Source organism: Spermophilus citellus, assembly GCF_964194105.1.
Source record: "Spermophilus citellus genome assembly, chromosome: 12".
NCBI lineage: Eukaryota > Metazoa > Chordata > Mammalia > Rodentia > Sciuridae > Spermophilus > Spermophilus citellus.
Window position 1 is genome coordinate 113,564,759 of NC_138198.1, and position 26,571 is coordinate 113,591,329.

Genomic DNA, 26,571 nt, shown 5'->3' on the forward strand with positions numbered 1-26,571 from the left:
TCCATCCCATTACTGGCAAATGCCATAATCTCATTTCTATTTATGGCTGAGTAATATTCCATTGTGTATATGTGCCACATTTTCTTTATTGGAGCCTAGTTTTAAAGCCATGGATTCTACCTTAAGGTGGAAAAGAATCTGACACCTAAGTATTCAATTAAAATTTTTTTTGAACTCTAGAAGGAAGTTTAGGATTTTTTTTTTTTTTTTTTTTTTTGTCCACCCTAGTATATCCTCTCCACAGGCAGTTGTGGTCTGTGCAGATGGCCAGGTACTAGAGCCATGTATCCCAAGCTTTCACACCTGCCCTGGCACACAGCAGCTGTCAACTCCACAGCAGGCCAGTTGGGTGATGGAGAGACAAACCTGTCAGCTTACTAAGAGCAGCTTGAAAAGAAGGCACAAGGCTGTCCCAGCAGTTTCGGAGCAAAGTATGGAATTAAATAACCACACGTCTCCATCCATCTAATTTATGAAAGATACATTTCTCCAGAGCTCAAAAGCCCACATCAGCAAACAGATTCCTACATGTTCAGGTCGGCAGCAGCATTATTCCCAATCCTCAAAGACAGACAAACCAGAGCACGCATCATTTGGATGAACGGATACACAAAACGAAGGGTATAGAATACTATTCCCCCATGCAGGAGAAGGAAATTCTGGAGCATGTGACAACGTGGATGAACCTTGAAGGCTTTATGCTGAAAACGATAACCCAGTCTCAAAAGGACAAATATTATATGATTCTACTTAACATGAGGAACCATAGAGTGATCCAATTCATAGAGAGAGAAAACCAGAATAAAGGTTAACCATTACTGGGAATAGGGTGAACTGGAAATTACTGTTTAATAGGTATAGAGTTTCAGTGTGGGATTATGAAAAAGTCCTGTGAATGGACCCTGGTGCTGGCTGGTTGTCCAACACTGTGATTGCATTTAATACCACCAGACTGTAAACTTAGAAGTAGTTGAAATGGTAAATTTTGTTTTGTCTATATTTATCCACAATTTTTTTAAAAGCCTCCCAGGAAATAAACTTCTGTACTAACAGAGTGAGATCATGATGAACCCACAGTTGTTCTGCTACCAAAAACAACAAAGATTTTTCACTTAATTCCCACAATCTCAGTGGTCTGATGACCCTTTCCTCCCACACACACATGGATTTCTTGTTGAATTAAAATTTTTGGAGGTTTATTTAACAGCTGTCAGGGCCCGACTTAGAGGACCCACACATTTATTTTCCAATATAAAGACAGAGCCTATATTTCCCAGCATTAAATACACACAAACTGATCCATCTCCCCACTGAGTAAATATTTAAACCAGCCAAGTCACATGGCTATCTATTTTCTCAGGGAGAATGTGAAGCGATTCTTCTGGATCCACAGATCATGGACAGAGAAAGAATCATTTTAATAGTTCACCGGGTCCTGAGAAGACAAAGTAAAGGTTTGTGTGCAAATCACAACACACTTCACAAAATAAATAGTGAATTCACCGTACAGCAAAAACGGACTGTCAATACTGTGTGACATCGATGTTTGGTGCCTGAGGAGAATCTTCTAGCTCAACTCAATTTGGATAAAGGTTAAAAATTGATTTTAATCATGCCATTTGCAGGAAGGTAGATGTAACTAGAAGATGTCTTGTTAAGTAAGAGAAATAAGTTAAAACACAGGAAGATAAGTGTCACGTGTTTTCTCTCATATATGAAAACCAAAAGATTATAAAATAAAGATGATGCAAAAGTAGAAAAGGGAGTATTAGGATAAGAGAAGAGGAAGAGAACTGGGGGGAGGGGGAGAGAGGAGAAGGCAGGAGAGGGTCATAGGGAGGGTGGGTATTATCAAAACTTGACATGCACTTGTACGGAAATGTCACAGTGCAATCTATTAATTTGTACATTAATAATTATAATTCTGAAAATAAAATAAACCTGAAAGGTAAGTTTTAAAAGAAATAACGAAAGAAAGAAAAACTGATTTTGTGTTGTGACCTCCGGCTTTCTTTTTTAATTTTTTGGTGGAGCTGCATATCATACCCTCATGCATGCTGAACATACATTCTACCACTGAGCTACTACTCCCTGGCCACCACCATTCACCACCCCCACCAAAAAAAAAAAAAAAAAAAAATCAAATATAACCTGTCCTAAATCAAACAAACCTCAATCTAGTGAAACAAAAGCCACTCAGCAAAGAAACAAAGCCATAAAACAACGGTCCTGTAAATAAAGACTGAAGCTACTAGTCAAAGGTCGGGCTCCACACATGCTCACTGCAGAAGCGCCAGGGTCCTCAGTCATGCCTGTGAGGAGACAGTGAGTGGCTTTCACTACTGAAAGGCCTCCCAACACAGGAGTAACCTTCCCCTGCAGAAGTGCTTTTCCCACCCTGAGACCTTCTGCAACTTCTAAGCCCATCTCTGACCCATTTAATGCAAAGGCAGTAGACTTAGAACTGAAAATGAACTTAGACTCTCAGAGCTAGAAGTGACCTCAGCAGTCGCCCAGGCCATAAGGCAACCATCCCTCCATGCAGAGAGGACAGTGTCTAGGGCAGGAGAAGAGAGAGAACCTGAAACTGTCTTCTCAAAGAAGAAAAAAAATTGTCTGTGAGCCTTCTGTGCCTTTTAGGAACCTCACAGGCTTTCCTGGAGAGGGAGGTAATTCCCTGACACAGTAGAAAGAAGGAGGAATAAATGAAACAGGCTTAGATCAAGGTTCTCCGTCATTAGCAACTCTTACCCAGGTTCCACCATGAAGGAAACCCTGCAGAGAGGACTGTTGTGAAGCCACAAAGTTCAGAGGCTACTGAGTTTTCAACAGGGAACAGAATTTAATACCAGGAGCAGAGAGGATTAGGGAGAGGAGACAGGAGGAAGGGAGATGCTAAGGAGACACAGCAGTGGTCTGTCTGTCCCCACTGTGCAGGAGGAGGTAAACTTTCTTTGAGAGAGCGGCCAGGGCCCCTCATGGCTGTGACTGAGCTCCTTGAGCAAGACAGTCCTCCCAGCTGTCAGCCACAGCTGCAAAACAATAGCATAGGTTTGGAGGCTTAGGACCTTGCCCCTACTCTGGGAAACTGTTTCTTAACAGTGCCTGGTGCAAAAGGGCACCAATGTTTGCTAAACAAATACTAATATGTAGAATGATTCCTGTTTTCTACTGAGCCTAGGAGCAAGGCAATGGCGTGGTGAGAGGTATTCACTGAGCAGCAGCAGCAACATGAGGATGATATTCATGAATACCTTTTATTAAGCTCTGGGCTCTCTCTTTTACCTAAAGCATCTCACTTGGAGCTCATCACATTGCCTGTGAGGAAATACTACTATTATGCCATTTAGAGACAAGGAAACTGAGGCTAGAGATTAAATAACTCACCCTAGGTCATACAGCTAGGAAGCCTGAGGCCTGGATCCCAGCCTGGGTCAAAGGATACAGAGACTTCACTGCCTCTGGATTCTGCTCTCCAAGACCAGTTGTCAAACACAGTTGCCATTATGGATGGTTTTGGCAATAATGTATTTAAAAGAGAAACACAATTAGAAGTAACCAAGAAGAGTACTAATACCTTCCCACATGTTCAGATGATAAAAAGTTGTTTTTTATGAATAAAAATAAATTGATATATGTGTGCATTTATATGAACATGCATACTTGTGTATACACACACATACACACGATTTTTTTTTTCTAGAATCGTCCCTCATAGAGTTGGTCTTCAGTGACAGAGACTGTAAAGATCTTATGTTGGATATTTTAGCTGGACACAGGGATGAGAATTTGGTAGTAACTTGGTTAACAGAATGAAGAAGATAAACTATTTACTTTTTGTGTTATTCAAACTTTTCTGGGAGCAAATTAATTTTTACTTAATAAGTAGATAAAGACTTACTGGCATAAGGACTTACTGGCATAAATACATTTGATCATATTGGACAATGCTAATAAAAAAAAAAGCCTAAAAACTTACCAGATATCTAAAGACACCACAAAGAAAATCTTCTTGGGAGACCAATGTAGAAACAGATTCTAAAATCAAGTACTTAAGAAACTTCAATGATATCTCTCTTTGGAGATAGGGACATGAATGAACATACTAAAACTTGTTTCCATCCCTAAAGAGGAGGTTCCTCTATATCTATAAGTGCAGAGGCTTCTTTTACAATGACTTTAACTACAGAGCAAAGGCAACTAGTAAATTGAAATCTTTCTAAAGTTGTAAGGATCACCCACATTCTACAACTATTGCTTATGAAAAACTAAAACAGATTTAAATTAATGAGGCAATAAAATATTTCAAAAGTGCCAATGTGTGGTTAGAAGTGCAAGGCTCTAGGTTCAATCCCCAGGACCCCCCCGCCCCACACACACACATACAACCTGTGCATGATGCTATTTTTAAAATAATATTAATCTAATAAAGAAAATAAGAAAGCAACACTCAAACACCCCAAGAAACTTTCACATGTTCTCTCATTAATCACCCCAAAAGGTTGATGATACCTCCCCCTGTCCCAAAGAGTAAACAGGCAGAGAAAATTAGGGAATCCCCCCAAAGTTAAACATTTAGTAAGTAAAAGAATTGGAATCTGTGGAATTCCAAAGCCATGTATTTTTCACTACTCCTTGCTTTACAAGGAAGAGGAAGGAGGAATGGATAGAAGGAAAGAAGGGAGAAAAAAAGGGGAAAGAAACAGTCCCGGCTGCTTTGCTATTGCACAAGGCTAGGTTTAGGATCCCAGAGGCCGACACAGGCTGAACCTGGAATCATTCCTGAAGGTGCCTCACAGAGGAAGACTTCTTTACTGAATCATTATTTTAAATCCTCAATCTAAAACAACCGAACAGAACAAAACCTCCCACTTCCATCACTAAGAAATAATAACAAGTGAACATGGGTATGAATTTTCTTAAAATAAAATCAGAAGGAAAGCCTTAACAGAGCCGACCCTAAGCTCACACAGGTGGCATCTGAGCTGGCTGGGAGGTTGTTTCTCAGTAACCTACACAAAGAACCACTAAAAATTATCAAAGCCCAGCGACTAGACAATGACAAATGAACAAAGCGGATAGGGTTTCTCTCCCCAAATCAGAACAAGGAAGCCTCCACTACATAATAAAAATCATTAGGAGGCTTCAGAGGAGTAATTGCAGGCAGGCGTGACTTCTCCCCAGAAATTAATCAGCTAATAACCATTCATCATCTTTCGCGCAGTATATGCATTTATAATAGGGCTTTAAAAGGTCTACAACAATAGACTCAGAGTTAATGAAAGGCATTTTAGGCCTGACCCAGAAATACTCCTTAGACGATGAGAATTAGAGCTTCTACGTCCCATTTTGTGCTGTTTTCCTTTTTATATGAGCTTCTGTTTCCTATTCACAGAGACTTTATCATGGTTTGTAGCTTTTGTTCCTTAAAGCAGTTAACCTCCGTCAGTAACCTTCTGTGTGCTGGTAACTGATGGTAAATGGTCTCCCAGCACTCCACTAGCACTGTCCGGTTTAATTCTCGGAGGGAGAGAGTGCGGGGCAGAATTTTGAAGGCAACGCAACCAGTGAAGGGAGCGAATCCTTTCGCGCCAACCAGGAGGGCAGTTTCCCAGAGAGGAATTCAGAGCTACCCAAGAAAGGGTAGGAGACCGCCGTAGGCACTGCGAGCAGGCCGAGGGGACTCCCTGAGCGTGAATGTAGCCCGGGTTCCTTTTACTTTGGCGTGTTAATTCCCCTGCCCCGTTTCGCATCCTCTTCGCACCTAGTCCTCCGCCTAGGCGGAGTCCGGGGATTCGTGCTTCGAGCCTCCCCGGGCGGGGATTATGCGCTCACACCTCCCTTGGAGAAACTGGCCCGACACTTCAAGGTTTTTCTTTCCTTTTACTGGGGAAGGGGATTGGAGCTGTGGGAGGTTAAAGCAGTCGCTTTCTCCTTGACATCTCCCGCCGCCGCCCAACAAGTGGCCCCTTCACAAGCACAGAGATGACAGCGCCAGACGTCAAACTGGGGAGGGAACGGGATGGCCCGCGGCAGTGCCAGGGAGCTGGCGGACCTACCCTACGGCCACCAGAAAGAAAAACAGCAGTCCTTTTCCCCATCCCGTCCCCCACCTCGAATTAAAACTCATTAAAACTCAAGGAAAATGTCAAGGGCTGGGGGTACCTGGCCCTGAAGCCGGAGTCGCGGAGGCGACCGATTTCACCCCCACCTCCATCCCTCTCGCAGGTGCGGCGCAGGCTTGAGACATTTGGCCTTAAATTCAGTTTCTAAGCCGACTGCATCCGCCCCAGGAAGGCATCCCTGCAGAACGCGACAACTGGGGTACTCCCAGAAAGGGGCGTCCACTGCAGGGCAGCCAGCGGCACTCCAAAGCCCTGGCTGACTTAACACCTCGGAGCTCAACCCCGGGCCGGCGGCGTAATGCAAACCAACGAAAAACTCTTAACAGCTTCCGCGAGTTCTCGCCTCGGGAGAGGTGAAAATCCCAAGGACCTCTTCACAGAGGAGTCTGCCTTCCCTGAGGGTGCGAAGGCTCCTGGCACCCCCAACACAAATCCCACCCTTGCAGGCTCGGAAGTCCAGGGGCCGACAGTTGCTTTCACCGCTTCTGGGATCCCTGGAGTCTGCTGGCCCGGGGACCACCATCGGTGCCGCGGGACCCTGGCAGGCTGACCGGACTGGGGAGTCCGGGGACCCCGGCGCCGCGCTCCTCTTACCTAGCGTTCGCTGGGCCCCGGTTGGGGCATCCGCCGGGTGCGCGCCGCTCCAATCCTCGCTGCGCACCTGGCCGCCGCCCGCCCGGCCCCAGCCCTGCAGCCGCGCTAGCGCTTCATGGCGCACGGGGGCTGGCCGGGGGCCCCGGGAAGCGTGTCCAGCTGGCGGCGACTCCTCCGGCTGCCGTGGCTCGCCAATGGCTCCCGCCTTCCCCCGCCCCGCGTCAGTGCGCCCTTCCTCTACGGCCGCCCTTTTCCCCTGGCTCTGCCGGACCGGCCAAACTGGTTTCTCTGCTCCAGGGAGGAGCCTCTCGTCTCCCTCCGGCAGGCGCAACCGCGGCGCGCGGGGGATGAGGCTGAAGCTGGGGCTGGGGCTGGGGCTGGGGGCGGGCCAGGCCGTCTGCCCTTCCTCTACCCCTCCCACCGGCAGCCCTAGGGTTGGCAAAGACGGCCCAAGTCGAGTCTTGCGTCCTTCGTGCGTCCCGGCGGAGGTGAGCACCCTGACAGTGCCCAGAGCGCGCCCTCCCGCTTCTCCCAGCCTGTGACTCGGCAGCTGCTGTCGCTCACTGTACCCCAGGCGCTCCAGTCCCTGGGCTGCAGTCACCACCCCGCCCCATCAATTCCGCGTCACTTTCCCGCCCTCTGCCGGCTTGGTCACAGCTTGGGGTCGGTGACCGCGCCAGCCTGGAAAGCTGGCGGGGCCTCCGCGCCCGGGACCTGAACTCCCTCTGTAAGGGGAGCCGTGTTCCTCGGTTCGCCGCGCCAAGGGTAGGAATAGAGAGGACGCCGAAAGAGGTGGAGACAACTTTTCCTTTAATTGCAGCAAGCGGACTAGACTCTACTGAGACCAAAGTCGCTCGGAGTTAAGGTGCTATGTGTGAACCACGCAATGTAGTTGGTGATTTTGGATCTGCCTGCCTCCTTCGTTGCTGGTTGGTGTTTGTAGTGTGAATCGTGCTTTCCCGCAGCAAGTACAGTACACGCCTCACATCAGTTAACTCCCGGTTCGCTAGGTTCTTACTGTGCACTTGCTATGGACAAGTCACTGGTATCAGAATCCAGGAAAGTCAATGGTTTGAATTTGCTTAAGGGCTGAGGATGTAGCTCAGAGCGCTTGCTTAGCGTGGCCGTGGGTTCAAGCCTGAGCTCTGCAAGAAGAAAAATTACTTACAATGCTGTAAAGGAGATAGGTCTCCTGGACAAATATCAGTTACCTGCAAATCAGAGAGGCTAACTTCCAGCCTTTGTTCAAGCTCCCAACTGGTAGCTTTAAGGAGGCTTTTACTGAGGAGATGAAACCTACAACTTTAGGGATGGAAACTGGGTGGAGAGGGCTGTTCAAATGCCCACTGACTGATCCAACTCATATAGTTAAGCTCAAGACTGCCTTAGGGTTCCTTTTCATCTGTCGCATTGATCTTTGGTGTTGCTGGTTAGTCTTTTTCTCTGTCTTCATTTGTAAAATGAAGTTGTACTAGATGATCTCAAGAAGTTCCTTCCAGCACTTATTTTCTGAACCTAATAACTGAGCAAAGGGGCTGAAGCAAGAGAACAGAGGGTCTGTGCAGCGACAGTGGAGTGCACAGGTCTGTCTGCAGTGTGGTGGTGAAGGATGAGGCCACCGCTGGGCCCCAGCGCCTTGAGTGCAAGGCTCAGGAGTTGTCTTGGTAGTGTGCTGTGACCACTGAAAGTTCATGACCACTGCAGTGACATGATCAAGGTTGCATTTTAGAGAAAAGAATAGCTAAGAGTGAAGATGACCATATCACCTGGGAGTGAAGATGACCATATCACCTGGGAGGCTAGTTTAGCAACATAAAATGGGTCTGAAGGGGCTGCCAGTGGAAGGCAGGAGGAGGAGATTCATACCCACATCACTGGAGAGAAATGGGCAGGGAACTGAGTGGCCCGAAATTGTGACCAATTGGCAGAAGGGAGCCTGGAAGATGAGTCAAATTCTCAAGATTGGGTGAAGGCATGGTAAGAGGGGCAGAGGCAGAATGAAGAAAGCCATTCGGAAGCTCTGCCCCCATGGGAGAAAAGACCAGCAAACCTGCAACTATAGCAGGCAATGGAGATGGCTTAGTGGTAGAGCATTTGTCTAGTGTGCACAAGGTCCAGGGTTTTATCCCTAGCAACCACCCACCCAAAAGAGAGAACTCCAAATTAAAAGAGGGATCTTCTTCTTGCAGCTTCATTTAGAAGTGTTCAATCCGTGCAAGAAAAGGTTGCTTAGAAGGGAATACACTAGGATACATCCAATCCACACCTCAGAGCAGCTAGACCCCACCCCAGTGGCTACTTTTAACATGGCTGTGCAGACACCAGAGATTTCAAGCTAGGTTTCTCCTCCCCTTACAGGCTACAGTGGAGGGGAGGTGTGGATATTGTTTCAAAGATTAATTAATTCAACAACTATTTGTTGAGTACCTACTATGTGCCAACACTTTCTGGTTACTTAGGTACATCTGAACCAAAAAAAAAAAAAAATGTTATCTTAAAAGAGAAAGTGCTTTGAGAAACTAGAATAGACCTGATTGGGAAGGTACCCTGAACAATTCTTCTTTGGGGGTGCTAGGAAAATTCCAGCTCACCTGAAGTCCTGTCCTTTGTCCCCTTGTCCTCTCTGAAAGGACATGCAAAATTTCGGAGTGCCTTGTCTGGTCAATCATTGAAATTATCCCATGCATGCAGCAAGGATTAATTTTGAAATGTCTTTCATGAGTCACTGAGAGATGGCTTCTTTGTCTTGGCAGAGCCTCTATCTTACTTGCTTCAGCAATTCTTTCTCAGTGTTCTCCAGTGAGACTGAACAAGCAAGCACTCTGGTGTTATTTAGATGCCTCTCCCATTCAGTAGTCTACACCTTGCAAGCTGCTGGGGGAAACTGAGATTTAGCAGAAGCAGCCATTTCTAAAAGAATGCCTCAACGCTTTAAGCTTTTGTAGTTCATAATTTCCTAGAACTTTTTTCTTTTTCCCCTTTTCTTGGCAACGTGCACATTTACATGAGGTGGATAAAAAGGCTGGGGTGATTGCCAAGAGAACTACTTTAATTTTACTGAAATTTTTTTCTAGAATTTTTTTTCTTCTGCAAGATAAGAGCTGGGGATAAAATATGAACTGAAAAGGAGGTGATATTACCTGTATTCAGTTGTTTACTAGCATTGTTCATTTAAGCTAAATCATTTAATGCCAATGGAAAGATATTTGGGCCCACTAAGTGCCATTGTTAACCCTAAGGTGGCAGTCAAGATTAACTCAGTTGCAAGTTGAATTCTTCATAGCCATTGCCCAGACTAGCTTTGGAATTTTATTCTTTTGTTTTATGGGGTGAAAGGGATTGAACCCAGGGTTTCCTACATGCTATGCAGGAGCTCTTCCTTTAAACTATACCCAGTTCCAAGTATTTTTTCTTCTGGTAATATGAATTGAACCCAAAGACTCACTCATGCTAGACAAGGGCTATACCACTGAGCTACATCCCCAGCCGTTTTTATTTTTATACTGAAATAGAGTCTCAGTAAGTTGCCCAGGATGGCCTCAAACTTTTGTGATCCTCTTGTCTAGCTTCCTATGCCTAGTCAGTTCCAAAAATTTTAAATATACAGGGCATTTCTTACATGAACTTATCTTTGCAATGGTTGGTATTTTAAGCTTCAATTCTGTGTGCTTCCTTTAAAATGGTGTTTACAAATGACAGAGATGATATATTCTGTTGTTTCTCTCACAAATAATTTTCCACATTCCTCCTGAGTGACTTAAACTTTCTACTCCTTTACCACTATTTTTTGGAACCAGCATTAAAAAAAACCATATATATTAGATTGCATGCTTGATGCAGTGGTGCATGCCAGTAATCCCAGCTATTCAGGAGGCTGAAGCTGGAGAATCACAAAAGTTTGAGGTTAGCCTGGGCAACTTAGTGAGATCCTGTCTCCATTTTTTTTTTTTTTAAATGGGCTGAGGTGTAGCTCAATGGCAAAGTGCCTGTTTAGCATGCATGAGGTCCTGATTTTAAATCTCCAGTACTAGAAATAAAATTAAAATAGATAATAAAAGAAACACTAGCATTCAGGGAACTAAGTGTGTCTCAGTTATTTTGGCAATGGTCCAGGCTTAGAATGCATGAGATGATGTTGAGAAAGGAATTAGACCTGAGCATCCTATTAAAAGTCATTTCTTTTTCATAATCATAAATATGTAAATATGTAGAATTTATATACAGTTCTTCTTTTTTATAAGGAAGAGATTTAGTAAACCATTATTGTCTGTGTGGAAATGTAATGAACATTAGATTAACCTGGAATTGATAATATAACATCAGTTAAACTTACCATTATTAATTCAACATTTATTTAAGAATTTCCAAACTATATTATGATCATCATTAGGACATGTTGCCATGTTCTCCTATAGTTGTAAACAATCTGTCATATTATCTGGTGTTCTGTTTTCATAATTTTGTATTATATCACAAAAACATGTTGACCTTCATCCTTTATTCTTTCTAAGCTACTTCTGATGGTCCCCTGGGTTTTTGAAAAAAAATTTTTATTTGTTCTTTGTAGTTGTACGTGACAGTACAATCTATTTTGACATAGCATACACACATGAATTATAATTTCCCATTCTTGGGATTGTACATGATGTGGAGTTTCACTGGTTGTGTATTCATATATGAACATAGGAAAGTTATGTCCAATTCATTCTACTGTCTTTCCCATTCCCATCCCCTCCCTTGCCTCCACTCCCCCTACCTCCAATTGAGTGAACCTCCCCTCCTCCTTCTTCCCCCCTTATTTTGAGTGAGCATCTGCATATCAGAGAGAACATTTGGCCTTTGGTTTTATGAGATTGGTTTATTTCGCTTAGCATGATAGTCTCCAGTTCCATCCCTTTACCAGAAAATGCCATAATTTTATCCTTCTTTATGGCTGAGTAATATTCCATTGTGTATATACACCACATTTTCTTTATCCATTCATCTGTTGAAGAGCACTTAGGTTGGTTCCATGGTTTAGCTATTGTGAATTGAACTGCTTATAAACACTGATGTGGCCACATCACTATAGTATGCAGATTTTAAGTTCTTTGGGTATAGACTGAGGAGTGGGGTAACTGGGTCAAATGTTGGTTCCAGTCCTAGTTTTCTGAGGAATCTCCATCCTGCTTTCCAGAGAGGTTGCACTAATTTGCAGTTCCAGATGGTCCCCTGTTTAAGCTGCTAGTTTCTGAATAACAATGGGTTATTCTCTTAGCTTGAAACATCATCCCCCATCTGTCTAATCCTTTCATCCTTCACATCTCCATTCCAAGGGGGCTTCTTTTGGGAAAGCTGTGCCCTGTATCCCCCAGATGGCAGCCCCCCCCCCTTGCTTTCTAGCATGCAACTCCAGGGAAGCTTCCCATTGTCTTTCCATGTCCACCTGCCTCACTCCCCGCTGCACAGTGAGCCCCAGATTGTTCTGGAAGTGAGGGGTTAGGACCCTGTTCTGAAATGAGGGTCTTATGCTCTCTCAGGAATGGAAGGTCAGAGAAGTTCTTTAGGGCCAATGCCAAGATAGAGAAGTGGGGAAATATTAGAGTGTCTCTGAACTTCCTTGGGGAAGGGGCAATTCTGATTTTTATGAACTGCCTTGGAGAGACAATTATAAGCCAGGAACTGTGGACAACAACCGAAAAATAGATACATGTGTCCTAGCAGTATGGCCAAACATAGAATCTACCAGTTTTCATTTCTTGCTCTGGAGACATTCCCAGCAATGGTCTCTTTTCCTTGTGTTCAGGATGGACAGATTGCTGTCCTATAAGACCACCCTTGGCCATCATCTGAGGATCCCCTTTCCCTCTCTTCTCCACATCCTTTTTGTTTTGCTTGCTAATTCTAGTGGCGTGTCTGAAAAACAGAACATGAGACAGAAATTTTTTGAGGCCTACAGTATTGATTAAGTTGCCTTTCAACTATAAATAATGATATTCTGGAATACAGATGGGAATATTACCAGTATCATTATTACTACTACTCTTATTCTGTCACCTCAAACTCTCTGAAAGTGCAGAGTTCAAAATTGGGTTGGTGGCCCGCGCCGATGATGTGAGCAGGACCCAGAATCTTATTTATGCTTTTGTTCTTTCATCACAAGGATGGTGATGGTGATGTCTCCTCTTCAGAGCACAAGTGGCTACAGCTGTTGGCAAGTTTCAGTTGCCAGAAACTGGGTCACATTTGCTGATCCGTGCTACATGGAAGCCTGGGAGAGTGAGCTGGGAGAAGGCTGGAGAATCTGCAGCACTTTCAGCATCTATTGTAGGAACTGATCTCTTTCAATTGAGAGAATGGGGTTCCATAAGGCCTATTTCATCATGTGTATCCTAAATATTTTTATTTTACTTTCATAATAGCATTTTATCCTATATTTTGAAGACATGTTTCCATAATATTCTGGATTCTGTGGTTATGGTCAGATGCTTGATGTTATTTTGATTCTCAGTCCTTTGTATATGACTATCTTCCCACTTTCTGGAAGATTTCTCTCTGGTTCTAAAATTTTACTGTAATATGTCCTAGTGGAGACATGCATTAATTTTTCTAATTAAAAAGCAGTTTTTATACAATTTTATACTGCATTTTATTTATTTTTGGTACTTGGAATTGAACTCAGGGGCACTTTACCACTAAGCTACATCCCCCAATCTTTTTAAAATTTTTTTAAATTTTAGAGAGGATCTGGCTAAGTTGCTTAGGGCCTTTCTAAGTTTCCAACACTGGCCTCAAACTTGGAATCCTCCTGCCTCAGCCTCTTGAGTTGCTGAGATTATAGGTATGCACCACTATATCCAGCTATACTGCATTTTTAAACAACAACCAAGAATTTGTACCTGATTTGTATTTCTCATTCCCATTTACTTTTGTCCAACTGCAATTGGCTGGAGGCCATCTTGACAGCAATGAAACATCTATCTCTTCCAGGAGATTCCCCTTAAGAGCCCTTCGTCCTCTCTGGAACCTTAGTCTTAGCCTCCTATACTGGAAACCTCATGCCTATCATCCTTTTCAGATTTCTTTACATGCTAAACTGATTTAAAATCACAGATTTTTACCTTTTACATTCAGGCTTCCTGCAGTCTGATAAATTAATTCCCAATAAGGTAGTGATAACTTAAAATACATTCGTGAGCCCTCCTTGTACCAAATACATAGGCACCTAGTCACTGTCTTCCATATTTTTATTCCAGATGAGGTAGTGAAAGGTGAAAATTTCATCAGTGGGTGTGGTAGCACACATCTGTAATCCCAGTGACTGGGGAGACTGAGGCAGGATGATTACAAGTTCATGGTCAGATTCAGCAATTAAGTGTGGCCCTAAGCAACTTGGCAAGATCCTGCCTCAAAATAAAAAAAATGTAAGAAGGGCTGGGGATGTGGCTCAGTGGTTGAGTGCCCCTGAGCTCAATACCCAGTACCAAAAAAAAAAAAAAAAAAAAAAAAAAAATTGTGTTTAAAGTTCTGAAAGCAGAAAGATCAGGCAGCCATGTTTAGTGAGGCCTTTAGCTACTTCAAGTCCTGGTGGGAAGTGGAAAGTCAATCAAGTATGGAAGGCAGGAGAGAACAAAGAGAGCCAGGGGTGTCAAAACAACCCACTCTGGACATGGTGGCCCATTCTTGAGGGAACAACATTAATCCCTTCATGAGGGTGAAGCCCCAAGACCAAGCGCCATTGGTAATTCAGGTTCAACGTGAGTTTTGGCAGGAGCAGATCACATCCAACCACAGGACAGAACATCTAGAATCCAAGGACAGCCCTTAAGGACATGAGGTAGAGCTAACTACTAAAATTTATAATATATACAGAATGACTATCTTTTGAATTAAGGGTCTGCTCTTGTGTACAGCTCATTGCTCCAATCTGCTTTTCCCCTGATGTTGAAGACATTTCTAGGATGGTCCTCATATCCTCAGGTATTAAGAATTCTAGCTGTCTCCTGCCCCTATTCACAAATGGAAGTAAATCCCCGTATTTAAAACTGACACACTGTCCCCAGAGGCCAGTTCACCTGTGCTCACACACAGGTCTGGGCGGGCACCCGGCATCCTGGTGTGCTTCATTGGAAAGCAATTTTTAAATCCACTTGTATTTAAATCGAAACCATCTGTGACATCTAATTGTGGAGCAGCTGATCAAGAATTTCTCAGATTCCATCTTGTGAGTCACAGCTTACTGTGCTTCCCGAGTCCCGAGCGCTTCAATCCTGGGCCAGCATGACTCACTTGAAATAAATTAATTTCTCAAATGTGGGCAATCAAATGCTGGCAGGTGATGCGTCTGCTACGTGGCCGTTGTTCCAGCAGTGCTGAGGGATGGTGACACCTAAACAATGGTTTTCAAACTGTTTTATATTAACTTTTTTCCAGTTTTTTTTAAATTAATTTCTCAAAACTGGAGAGTCCTTTGTAAAACATATTGAAGAAATTGATATGTTTAAAGCAACAGAGGGGCAAGAACCCAGTAGCAGCTTAACCATGAACCTCAGGACATTTAAACTTAAGGGATCCTCCAAGATCCTGTGCCTAATTTTTTATTCTTAAGTATTAGATTTTTTTTTTCTTTTAAAATATTCCTTTCCGGGGTTGGGGATGTGGCTCAAGTGGTATCGCGCTCACCTGGCATATGCGAGGCACTGGGTTCGATCCTCAACACCCCATAAAAATAAAAAATAAAGATATTGTGTCCAACTAAAAAAAATAAGTATTAAAAAAATTCCTTGCCTCATTTGTATAAACTTCAGGCCCCCTAAAACCTGGTTTCACACCTGCCAGGGTCCAGGGTCTCACAGGTCCCTTCCGACACTCAGTCCTTGATCCTTCATCCCCTGAGGCACATCGGACTCCCCCTTAGGGTGTCTCCCATCCATTCCTTACTGAGAAGCCCTCTGGCATCCTGGGCCTGCCCAGCTCTGCCCCCTGGCCCACCTTCTTCAAACAAGGACATCAGATGGGACCACCATCTCCCGTCCCCTGTTCCAGTGTCTCCTCTTCCTTTAGATGAAAGAGAAATGGCAGGTTCTAGCTCTGTGTTAGCTCTTCCGTGGGTATCTCCATTTTAAATAGACACTGGTGTCTTATCTCAATGGTGTGACTCTCCAGTGGTGGGATTTCAGGCAGCAGCTGCTATCCATCATCTCTAAAGAGTCCCTCCTGAGCTCTTCTTTTTTGTTTTTCTAAGTTTTTATTTTACTTTTCATTTTTGCAATACACATATTTGTTTATAAAATATACAAAGACTGGAAACTCAACAATCAGCAAATAATATAATTAAAAATAATTCACAAAACACATCAACAGGTATTTCACTGAGGAGGATAATTAAATGGCAAATAAGCATATGAAACAATATCCAGCCTTGTTTGTCCTTAGAGAATTTCACATTCCCCCTGAGCTCCGGAAGCAGGCATTTTTTCAGAAACCTACAAGGCACAAGGGGCCACTACCCATTTTTTTCAGAAGAAACAGACCCCCTAGGTGGAAGGACACAGGAGACCTATCAACACAGCCCTCAGGAAATGTCATCTGCATTCCCACAGCTGACAAACTGAAGCCCTCACATGTTGGAACGGCACCTGCCCATCTTGGAACAGTGTCCACTTTATGCTTTGAAGACAGCCCTTACTGCTCTGGCTCTGCAGCTTATTTTTAAAATGAACATGTTTCTTTCTCTTCCTCTTTCTCTGCCTCTCCCTAATCTCTCCCCCTCCCTAATCTCAGGGGAAATAGGGCTACCTTTTTCTCCCATTTTAGGCAGATTTATCTGTCCTTGAGTACACACCCACCATAGGAATGAAGTAATCCAAACTTTGGGGATCTCATAAACCTTCTTTTTCCTTTTTCTCAAAACTGTGTCCTCATTATTGGACTGACATGGGGACAAGGACTGAACTTTCAGCAACAACCTCAACATACATTTCCAACTTCCTCCCAGTCACAGACCCTGTGTGCTCAGCTATGTGCTCAGCTAAAGGACCTCACATCCAATTTCCCTTCAGGTGATGTGGCCATGTGCACAAGTTCTGATACAATCAGTGCAGGCAGAATGTTACAGGAGACTTCAGAAAGAATCAGGAAACTCCCCCTTTTCTTTAGTGTCCTGGTCAGCAATGTGATCATGATGGCCAATGGGCTGGTTGCTGTATTGGGCCTGAGGGGACTCTGCAGATAGAAGCTATTTGCTAGAGAGGGTGTGATACCACCCGATGTTGAAGAATAACACCAAAGAAGCACGCCGAGGCAAGGTCAGAGTAGAAATTAGAAGTTTATTAAAGGACAGCAGAAAAGACTTCTCCCGGAGGAAGAAGGGGACCCAAGAGGTGGAATCCGTGGAAGTGCGGTTGTGTCCCCTTTTTATAGTTTTGGTGATGGAATGTAGGTTGGAAGTCCCGAGGGGTGGGACACAGGTGGGCTTAATTATCACCTTTTGGGATGGGCTTATCACTTCTCTGGGATGGGCTATCTCCAAATCTGTTGGGGGCTGTTTCTTTGAGGTGGACTTTGGCCTAGGGCCTTTTCAGGACTTCATTAACATTCCATGAGTTGTCCTGTGTTTTCCCTGAGTCATTCTCAACATGGCCTCCATTTTAGATTTCACTTGATATTAGACCCGATTTACCTAACTACACTGACTACCTAACTTTAAATCTGGCTTCAGGTGGACCAGCTAAAAAAAATTCACCTGAGGCCAAGCGCCTGGAATAGCATATACCTGGAATCCCAGAGGCTCCGGTGGCCAAGGAAGGAGGATCGCAAGTATCAAGCCAGCCCTGGGAACTTAGTGAGACCGTGCCTCAAAATAAAAAATAAAAAGAGCTTGGAATATGGCTTAATGGTAAAGTGCCCCTGAGTTCAATCCCCAGTCCTGAAAAACAAATGTGCCTGATGACATCATGGTGACATTCTATCAGCCTAGGCTGCCTCCTGTGGGCTTGCTCCCTGAAAAATAAGAAATCTTCATGTATTTAAGCTGCTCTAAGTTCACTGTCACTCATAGATGCATATGATTACCCGCTGATCTAATGGTAAACTTTCCACATTATAAATAAAGAATTCAGCAAATAAAAATAGATCAAAGTCTATGAGGTAGAAACAACCTTAGAACTTTCAGTTACCCATCCACTTTACGCAGAAGACACTGAGGCCCTGAGGAGAAGGGCTGGTGAGCAAAGCAAAAGGGATTATTTCGGGGGCCCTGGCACAGCCCGATTTGCCCTTTTAAAGTGGAGGCTGGTACTTGTGATTCCAATGAAATGGAAATGCTTTGCAGCTATTTGAAACACTAGATGACACCGAAGCAGATGTGGGCTTTTGGAATATTCAGAGCTTTCAGGAAACCAGAATAAGTTAATTTGTATATATTTTTTTTTTTTTTGCTAGAGAAAATTACATATATTTATTGGGACCTACTCAAGGGTTCATTCATGTAAACCTGCTTTCCAGAAATTCAAATATGTACAGTGGCCCTCTTATCCTTGGTTTAGTTGCCCAAAGCTCTGTCCTTGTCACTGAAACCAATTCAATAGTGAGGACACAGTTTTGAGAAAAAGAAAAAGGAAGGTTTATTGCTTTGTTACCAAAGGAGAAACACAGGGCACACCTGTCTCAGAGGCTGTGGTTCTGCCCATCAGCAGGAACAGGGGGCTTTTAAAGAGGTGACTCAAAGGCTACATTCCAGGTGTTCTCTGCTGGAGTTGTAATTCACTTGTTAATTTGGGAGATAATAATTTCTGAGATCTTCTGGAACCATCCCCAAAGTTTGGATTACTTTATTCCTATGGTGGGTATGTACTCAAGGACAGATAAATTTGCCTAAAACGGGACAGAAAGGTAATCCTGTTTCCCCTGAGATTAGGGAGGGGAAGATATTAGGGAGGTGGAGAGATTAGGGAGAAGCAAAGAAAGAGGAAGAGAAAGAAACATGTCCATTTGAAAAATAAGTTGCAGTTGCAGAATAGCAAGGGCTATCTATATTCAAAGCAGAAAGTAGACCACTGTTAGAGTTTTACCTTCCATAGTCTCAGTTATCCATGGTCAACCATGATCTCAAAATACTACTGCACTGCAATGAGGAAGTAAGATATTTGGAGAGCAGGGCATGGTGGCACACTAACAGAGAGAGGCAGGATGCTGAGGTGGGAGGAACTCAAGTTCAGGCCAGCCTGAGCAATTTAGCTAGACACTGTTCCAAAATAAAAATTTAAAAGTGCTGGGTATACAGCTCAGTGGTACGGTGTCTTTGGGTTCAATCCCCAGTAACACTCACACACACACACACACACACACACACACACACACACAAAGAAAATCTTGAGAGAGACAAAGACCACAATCACATTAATTTTACTACAGTTTATGGTTAAGATGGTTCTATTTTATTATTAGTTATTCTTATTCTCTTATGTATCTTTTGTATCCTGTGCTCTTGAAGCCAGATTTAAAGTTAGGTAGTCAGTGTAGTTAGGTAAATCGGGTCTAATATCAAGTGAAATCTAAAATGGAGGCCATGCTGGGAATGACTCAGGGAAAACACAGGACAACTCATGGAATGTTAATGAAGTCCTGAAAAGGCCCTAGGCCAAAGTCCACCTCAAAGAAACAGCCCCCAACAGATTTGGAGATAGCCCATCCCAGAGAAGTGATAAGCCCATCCCAAAAGTCCTTCCTGCCCATTTGGCCCACCTGTGTCCTAACCCTTCCCACCTACATTCCATCACCAAAACTACAAAAAGGGGACACAACCGCACTTCCACGGATTCCACCTCTTGGGTCCCCTTCTTCCTCCGGGAGAAGTCTTTTCTGTTGTCCTTTAATAAACTTCTAATTTCTACTCTGACCTTGCCTCGGCGTGCTTCTTTGGTGTTATTCTTCAACGTTGGGGAAGCAAGGACTCGTCACTGGTCAACAGCGGTATCACTCTAACACAAGAATGCATGCGCAGGGAAAAACCAGTACATAGAGGGTCGGGCACTCTCCGTGGATCCAGGCATTCGCTATGGGAATCTTAAAACTTCCCCCAAGGAGCTGCTACCTTGAAAATAAAAACAAGAAAGTTTAAAAAAAAATGTGGCATCTATACACAGTGGAGTATTACGCAGCACTAAAAATGACAAAATAATAGAATTTGCAGGGAAATGGATGGCATTAGAACAGATTATGCTAAGCAAAGCTAGCCAATCCTTAAAAAACAAATGCCAAATGTCTTCTTTGATATAAAGAGAGCAACTAAGAACAGAACAGGGAGGAAGAGCATGAGGAAAAGATTAACATTAAACAAAGATGAGTGGGGGGGAGAGAAAGGGAGAGAGAAGGGAAAGCATATGGAAATGGTAGGAGACCCTCAATGTTATACAAAATTACATATAAGAGGTTGTGAGGGGAAAGGGGGGGGGAACAAGGGAGAGGATTGAACAACAGCAGATGAGGTAGAAAGAGAAGATGGGAGGGGAGGGGTGGGGGGATAGTAGGGGATAGGAAAGGTAGCAGAATACAACAGTCACTAATATGCCATTATGTAAAAACGTGAGTGTGTAACCGATGTGATTCTGCAATTTGTATTTGGGGTAAAAATGAGAGTTCATAACCCACTTGAGTCAAATGTATGAAAGATGATATGTCATGAGCTTTGTAATGTTTTGAACAACCAATTAAAAAAAATTCAAACAAAAAAAACAAGAAAAAACAAAAACAAACAAACAAACAAAACCTTAGCATCAGCCTTGAGGATTAGTATTCCTCCCACGCAAGCTGGGAGGTGAGAGGAGTTCCGCAGTCAGGAGGTGTCATGGCTGTACAACCCGGTGCTGTTCTGCAAGGGAGATTCCCAGAGATTGAGCAAGGCGAAAGTGGTCCCCGCAGCAGGGAAGCCGAGGTCCTCCTCCGCAGCCGCAGGCTCCGTGGCGCCCCGGGGGCATCCACCAGCCCCTGTGGCAGAGCTGGGAACGCACCTGGAGAGAAGCCCCTGCGCTCTCCCTGAAGGGGGTGACAGCTCAGTTGGAACAAGAGCAAGGAAAGGGCCACCACAACCCGGGAGGGTAAGTGCTCTCAGACGACAGGAGGCGCCCCTGACTCATTCCTGAAAGTCCCAGAAGGCTTCTTGGCGAAGGGAACATCTAAACAGAGACCTGGAGGATGAGTAGGAGTTTCTGTCCCACCCTCAGTCACGGTTCAGGTGGCTTCACCTTGGTCCACTTAATGCGGTAGGTGGCAGTGAGGAGGTCAGAAAACTAAATTGGGCTCTTTTCCTTTCCAGTGCCATCTCATTTGCTCTGGAAGGAGTCAGAGGTCAGGGTCAGGGAGCCAGTAAGGGAGATGCTTTCCTCCCCTGAGGATGCTGGGTCAGGAAATGCCCACCTTGGCTCCTTGAGGGTCTTGCCACTGGGGTATTCTCAACCATGTTTATGAGTTTGGACCCTCTTCTCACACCCTCTTCCATTCTGTCCATCTGTCCATCTAGAAGCTTTATCAAGATATAATTTATCACTGGGGTTGGTGGTGCATTCCTGTAATCCAGCAACTCCAGAGGCTGAGGCAAAAGGAGTTCAAAGCCAGCCTCAGAAACAGCAAGGCACTAAGCAGCTCAGTTGAGACCCTGTCTCTAAATAAAATACAAAATAGGGCTGGGATGTGGCTCAGTGGTTGAGTGCCGCTGAGTTCAATTTCCAGTACTCACCCTCCGCCAAAAACAAACAAACAAAAAAAAGATATAATTCACTTAGCATCATTCACCAGTTCAAAGTGGACAATCCAATGGTTCTCAGGATGCTTATAAAGTTATTCAACCAACCTCCACAAGTAGTTTTAGAACTTTGAAAATTACCTCAAAAGGAACCCCCTTTAGGAATACTCCAGCTGTCACCCTCAACTTCCCCCCAGCCCCTGGCAACTACCAGGCTACTCTGGCTCAACAACTTTCCTACTCTCATCATTTTATATAAATCACTTGTACAGTCCTTTGTCATTGATTCTTCCATTTCGCATTTTTTTGAGGTTCATCCATGTCGGTGTGGCTCTTCCATGTCGGTGTGGCTCTTCCCCCCCCTTTTGTGGCCAAATGATACCACAAAGCACATGTCATGGTGGTGGCACCTGGGCCAACCATCAGTCCTACACATTAAAAAATGCCATGGATTTGTTGATTTGCCCTATAAGCCTTGTGACACCTAGGCTTCAATCCATCCTCACGTCTCCGTCTCCATCACTCCCATCCCAGTCTGCTACTATGAGTCTCCTGGACCAGGGAGCTTTCCAAAAGTGAAATGTTGCCTTTGACAGTGGCCTCCCTGCCCCCAAGGACTTCCCAAGGTCTCAGAATAGAGACAAAATTCCTGGTGGCTCACAACACCCCACCCCATCCCCTGGCCTAGCAGGAGTCTGACTCAGCTTCCCTCTTCTGTGACCTCTCTTTTTTCTAGTCTGCTCCTTGCCATTTCATTCTGAAGCTTCTGCTTGAAACAGTCTTCCATCTTATCACCAGGGAATGCTGGCCATCCAGTAGATTGGAGGTCAGTTGTCCCTTCCAAAAGAAAACCTCCCTGACACAGTAACATCATACCTCTCATAATTCTCTGTCAATTTCTTCCTTTTAAAAAGGGCTTAACCCAGGCTCAAGGGAACGTATGTGATGATTTGATGAAGACCTTCCTCCCCTCTAGGTTGTAGGTCCTTAGAGGAGGGCATTGGCTGATCCTGCTTATCACTGGATCCTTCTACCTACCTGTGCCTGGATTTTAAATGCAGAAAGGATATAGACACCCATATTCATAGAGATTCCCCAATAACCAGACACCTTTGCAAACAATATTTCATGTCATCCTCACGATAACCCTACGGGGAAGTTAGTATCAGCTTCATTTTACCAATGAGATAAATGAAGCTGACACATTGTAATAACTTGCCCAAGGTTACCCATTGGCAAGAGGGACCATTCTGTCCTGGGTCTGCTGAACTCTCAGGTTTCCCCCCTAATACTAGTATGTTCCTAGAATGCAGGGCGCAAACACTTCTCCTCTAAGAGTCACTAGATGAGTCCTTCTTCCCAACTTCCAAGTAGACACAGAGAAAGAGCAGAAGTTTATGCTCCAAGGAGAGCAAGACCCAAGGGTTACAGGGGCGGCATGAGATTGTGTCAGCTCTGTTCCTTCCTTCGGGGAAAGTTTCCTGAGATTTGAGACACAGAAGGGCCTCCCCACTGGGGGTCAGTTTGGTTTTCAGTGGCTGCTCCAAGGAAGTTCTTGCACTTTCTGGAGACAGAGTATTTCCTTGGGAATTTTCTTCCATTGTTTTATTTGGGGATCTAGTAAAGAACTCACTGTTCATTTCCTTCGGGGGATTTTTTCCTTTCTTTTTAAGGTAGGAGTTCCTCTATCAGGAAAAACTGGTTGTCAGAGCTGTCCCCAGAGGGTTAGCTGTTTTTGCATGGTTGTCACCGAGGCGTTTCCATCTAAAGCTTCTTGTTGCTTTGAGGTCACCTGAGAGCACGTGAGCCAGGTTCATCAGTGACCTCATCTCCCTGGACCTGGCCTAGCAGCTTCATCACAAGTGTGGCGATGACTACTTGCTGATATAGTTATGCCACTAATCATTCTTTCTCCAACCGGGAATTTCCCAATTCATGTTAAGTGAGAAACGCATGGCCTGTCAGGGCTCCTAGGCAAAGTTCATCTTCATATTATAAAGGAGAGTCTTTTCAGACAGTGACCTTTGTCCTACAACATAGATTCTTTATGCATGAAGCTCTTGGGGTATGTTTTCCTATAATCAAAAATAGCTGATTCCTGTCTGTTTTTTCCACAGAGATAAATTTACTACAAAATAATGTGTCTTTACCTATAATGGAATTTTATTCAGCCTTAAAATGGTAGAAAATTTGGATGCCTGGATGAACCTTGAGGACTTTATGTTAGGTAAAACAAGCCAGTTGTATAAGGGCAAATACGGATGACTCCACTTATGCAATGTACCTAGAACGCACAGGTTCATGGAGACAGAAAGCAGAATGGTGGCTGTCAGACATGGGGGCAGGGGGTTTGAGGGGAGGCAGGAGTGGATAAGAAATTTTTGCTTACTGAGTGCAGAGTTGGTTTGGGAAGATGAAAACGTTCTGGAGGTGGATGGCCATGGTGGTTACACAACCATGAGAATGCACTTAATGCCACTGATTGCATACTTAAAAATGGTCAAAATGGTAAATTTTATGTTATCTATGTTTTACCATCTCCAGAGTCTGGGGATGAAATCCTGTCAACTATCCTGTCTGTTCATCAGTTGCACCTCTGCATAGCATCCCACTTACCATCTCAAGCTTGTTCCTCACATGTGGTCCCTGGACCAGTAGCAGCAGCATCCTTTGGCAGACTGTTAGAAATGCAGGATCTCCGGCTCACCCCAGCCCTATTGGACTGGAATTTGCATTTAATAAGATCACCTGAGGATTCCTATGCAGGTTACAGTTTGAGGGGGCTGCTCTGGGCCAGTGGTGCACATGAGAATCAACTGGGAATTTTAAAACTACTTCTTTGCTGGATGTGGTGGCACATGCCTTAATCCCAGCAACTCTGAAGGCAGAGGCAGAGGCAGAAAGATTACAAGTTCAAAGCCAGCCTCAGCAACTTAGCGAGCCCCTTAACAACTTAGCAAGACCCTGTTTCAAACTAAAAAAATAAAAAGGGCTGGGGATGTGGCTCAGGGGTTAAGCATCCTTGAGTCCAATCCCTGGTATAAATAAATAAATAAATAGATAGATAGATAAATAAATAAATAAATATTACTGCTTTGATGGTCCTGTGTGGCCAGGCATTGGGGTTTACAATTGTTTGCCCATGAATTCTAATGTGCTGGCAACAATGGGATCCACAGGTCTAGGTTATCTTCTCTTCTAATATTTGGTACTTCAATGCTTCATAATTTTTTTTTCATCTGGGGGAATATTCTTTTCTTTCTTTTTTTTTTTTAAAGAGAGAGAGATAATTTTTTAAATATTTTTTTTTTTTTTGGTTTTCGGTGGACACAACATCTTTGTTGGTATGTGGTGCTGAGGATCAAACCCGGGCCGCACGCATGCCAGGCGAGCGCGCTACCGCTTGAGCCACATCCCCAGCCCCAGCATATTCATTTCTTGGTACCTCATTTCTTTCTTACTTTTTTTTTTTTTCGGTATGGGGGATTGAATTTAGGGCACTGAGCCACATCCTGAGCCCCATTTTTAAAATTTTTATTTAGAGACAGGGTCTCACTGAGTTGCTTAGCACGTCACTTTTGCTGAGGCTGGCTTTGAACTTGCGATTCTCCTGCCTTAGTCTCCCGAGCCACTGGGACTTTTTTCTTTCTTTCTTTTTTTTTTTTTTTTTTTTTTTTGTGGTGCTAGGGATTGAACCCAGGACCATGCGCATGTGAGGGAGGCACTCTCCCAACTGAAATATATCCCCAGCCCTGGAATATCATTTCTGAATGTAATACTCTGAAGTTCTGCTTGAAAAATCTCATCATCTTGTTCTTGTATAAACTAAATGTTTGCTGGAAAGACTTTCCTGTGACTTCTGGTTAACAGACCTCATAATCAAGGCATAAAACAGTTTAGATTGCTCTGTTTTCTAGATCATTGAAATGTAATCACTTTGTGACAGGAATATTTAATATTGCCACCATTTGGATAAAAACATTTCTAAAATGCACCCATATTTCCCCACTTTATAAACTGCAGTCCCATGGCTCATTCAAATATTTGTTGGTGTGCTTAGGTCTCATGCAGTATTTCAGTATTTTAAGGTGTAATTTCTGTTATCAGGGTTTCTGGGACTTGAAAAATCAGAACAAGAGCTGTGATCCCAGAACCCTATTGACAAGGCTAATTAATTGACAGTATTTGGTCACAGAGATGTCTAATGCTAGATTTCTTCATCTGGATGCTGAAGAAATTCTGGCAACTCCAATTGATCAAACCCACTCACCTTATTTGTCATCCCCGAGAAATGAGTCCTTTCTCCACAAAAGCACGTGCAGACCATGTGCTCAGTGCCTACTCCCATTGACCATCTGGAGGCATGACTGTGAGCTAGGAGCCCCTGTCCTCCCTGAGCCACGCTCCAGTCAGAGAGGTGACTGGGTGAGGTAAGAGCCGAGGAGACAGACAGGGACAGGGCAAGGATACATGGGAGAGCAGTGCAGACTGGCCCTTTTAACATTATTTGAGGAGAAGGAACCGTTCTTTTTTTCCCAATCCGTTTTTGACCAATACTTTTTAAAAGCACAATTGAAATCAATTACTAGAAAAATAAAATGAAATGGGAAAATCAAAGACACTTAAACTGTAAGCTCAAACAATTATTAAAGTCAAGAGGCATAAAATTATATTTCAGTAAATAATACCAGAACAATCATAACAGGGATAAAGAAAGGGATGACAGAAATAATTATCACAATAGTCATCGAAAGTGTGTTAACAGACACATTTGGGGCATAGACAGAACTGCTGTTTAATTCAAAACCTGCCGTGCAATTGTAAAGACAAAATATATTTTTGTATATATACCAACATGAAATAGCGATGCTCTATATTAAATGCCTATAAGCACAATTAGGATGTACACACACACACACATACACAGAGAGAGAGTTTTTAATTAAACAAATAAAATTTTTTCTTGCTTTTAAAACTTATTTAATAGAGGTTGGACCGAGGCAGAGGATTGCCGCAGTCTTGGCTGGGCACAGAATCACGAGCCAATCAAGCAGGAACAAAACTTTATTTTGAAAAAGCCGCTAACACTCTCAGCGCCAGCAAGTCAAAAACCGGTCCTCCCACGAGGGTGTC

The 26,571-nt window shown here is 43.8% G+C and overlaps 1 protein-coding gene and 1 long non-coding RNA gene across 3 annotated transcripts in view; one reads left to right on the plus strand and one right to left on the minus strand.

The window, feature by feature from the left end:
* ATP8B1 (ATPase phospholipid transporting 8B1) overlaps positions 1-7,503 on the minus strand; it is a 122,912-nt gene extending 115,409 nt beyond the window's left edge. The window contains exon 1 of one of the 2 annotated variants that reach the window (XM_081263760.1): positions 6,720-7,503. The gene's annotated coding sequence lies outside the window, so the exon portion shown is untranslated. Of the gene's footprint in view, positions 1-6,165; positions 6,671-6,719 lie in introns of those variants that run through there. The other variant, XM_081263761.1, reaches the window with a different exon arrangement.
* LOC308632093 overlaps positions 7,080-26,571 on the plus strand; it is a 59,882-nt gene continuing 40,390 nt past the window's right edge. The window contains exon 1 of the long non-coding RNA XR_014018425.1: positions 7,080-7,207. This is a non-coding gene — a long non-coding RNA (uncharacterized lncRNA). The remainder of the gene's footprint in view (positions 7,208-26,571) is intronic.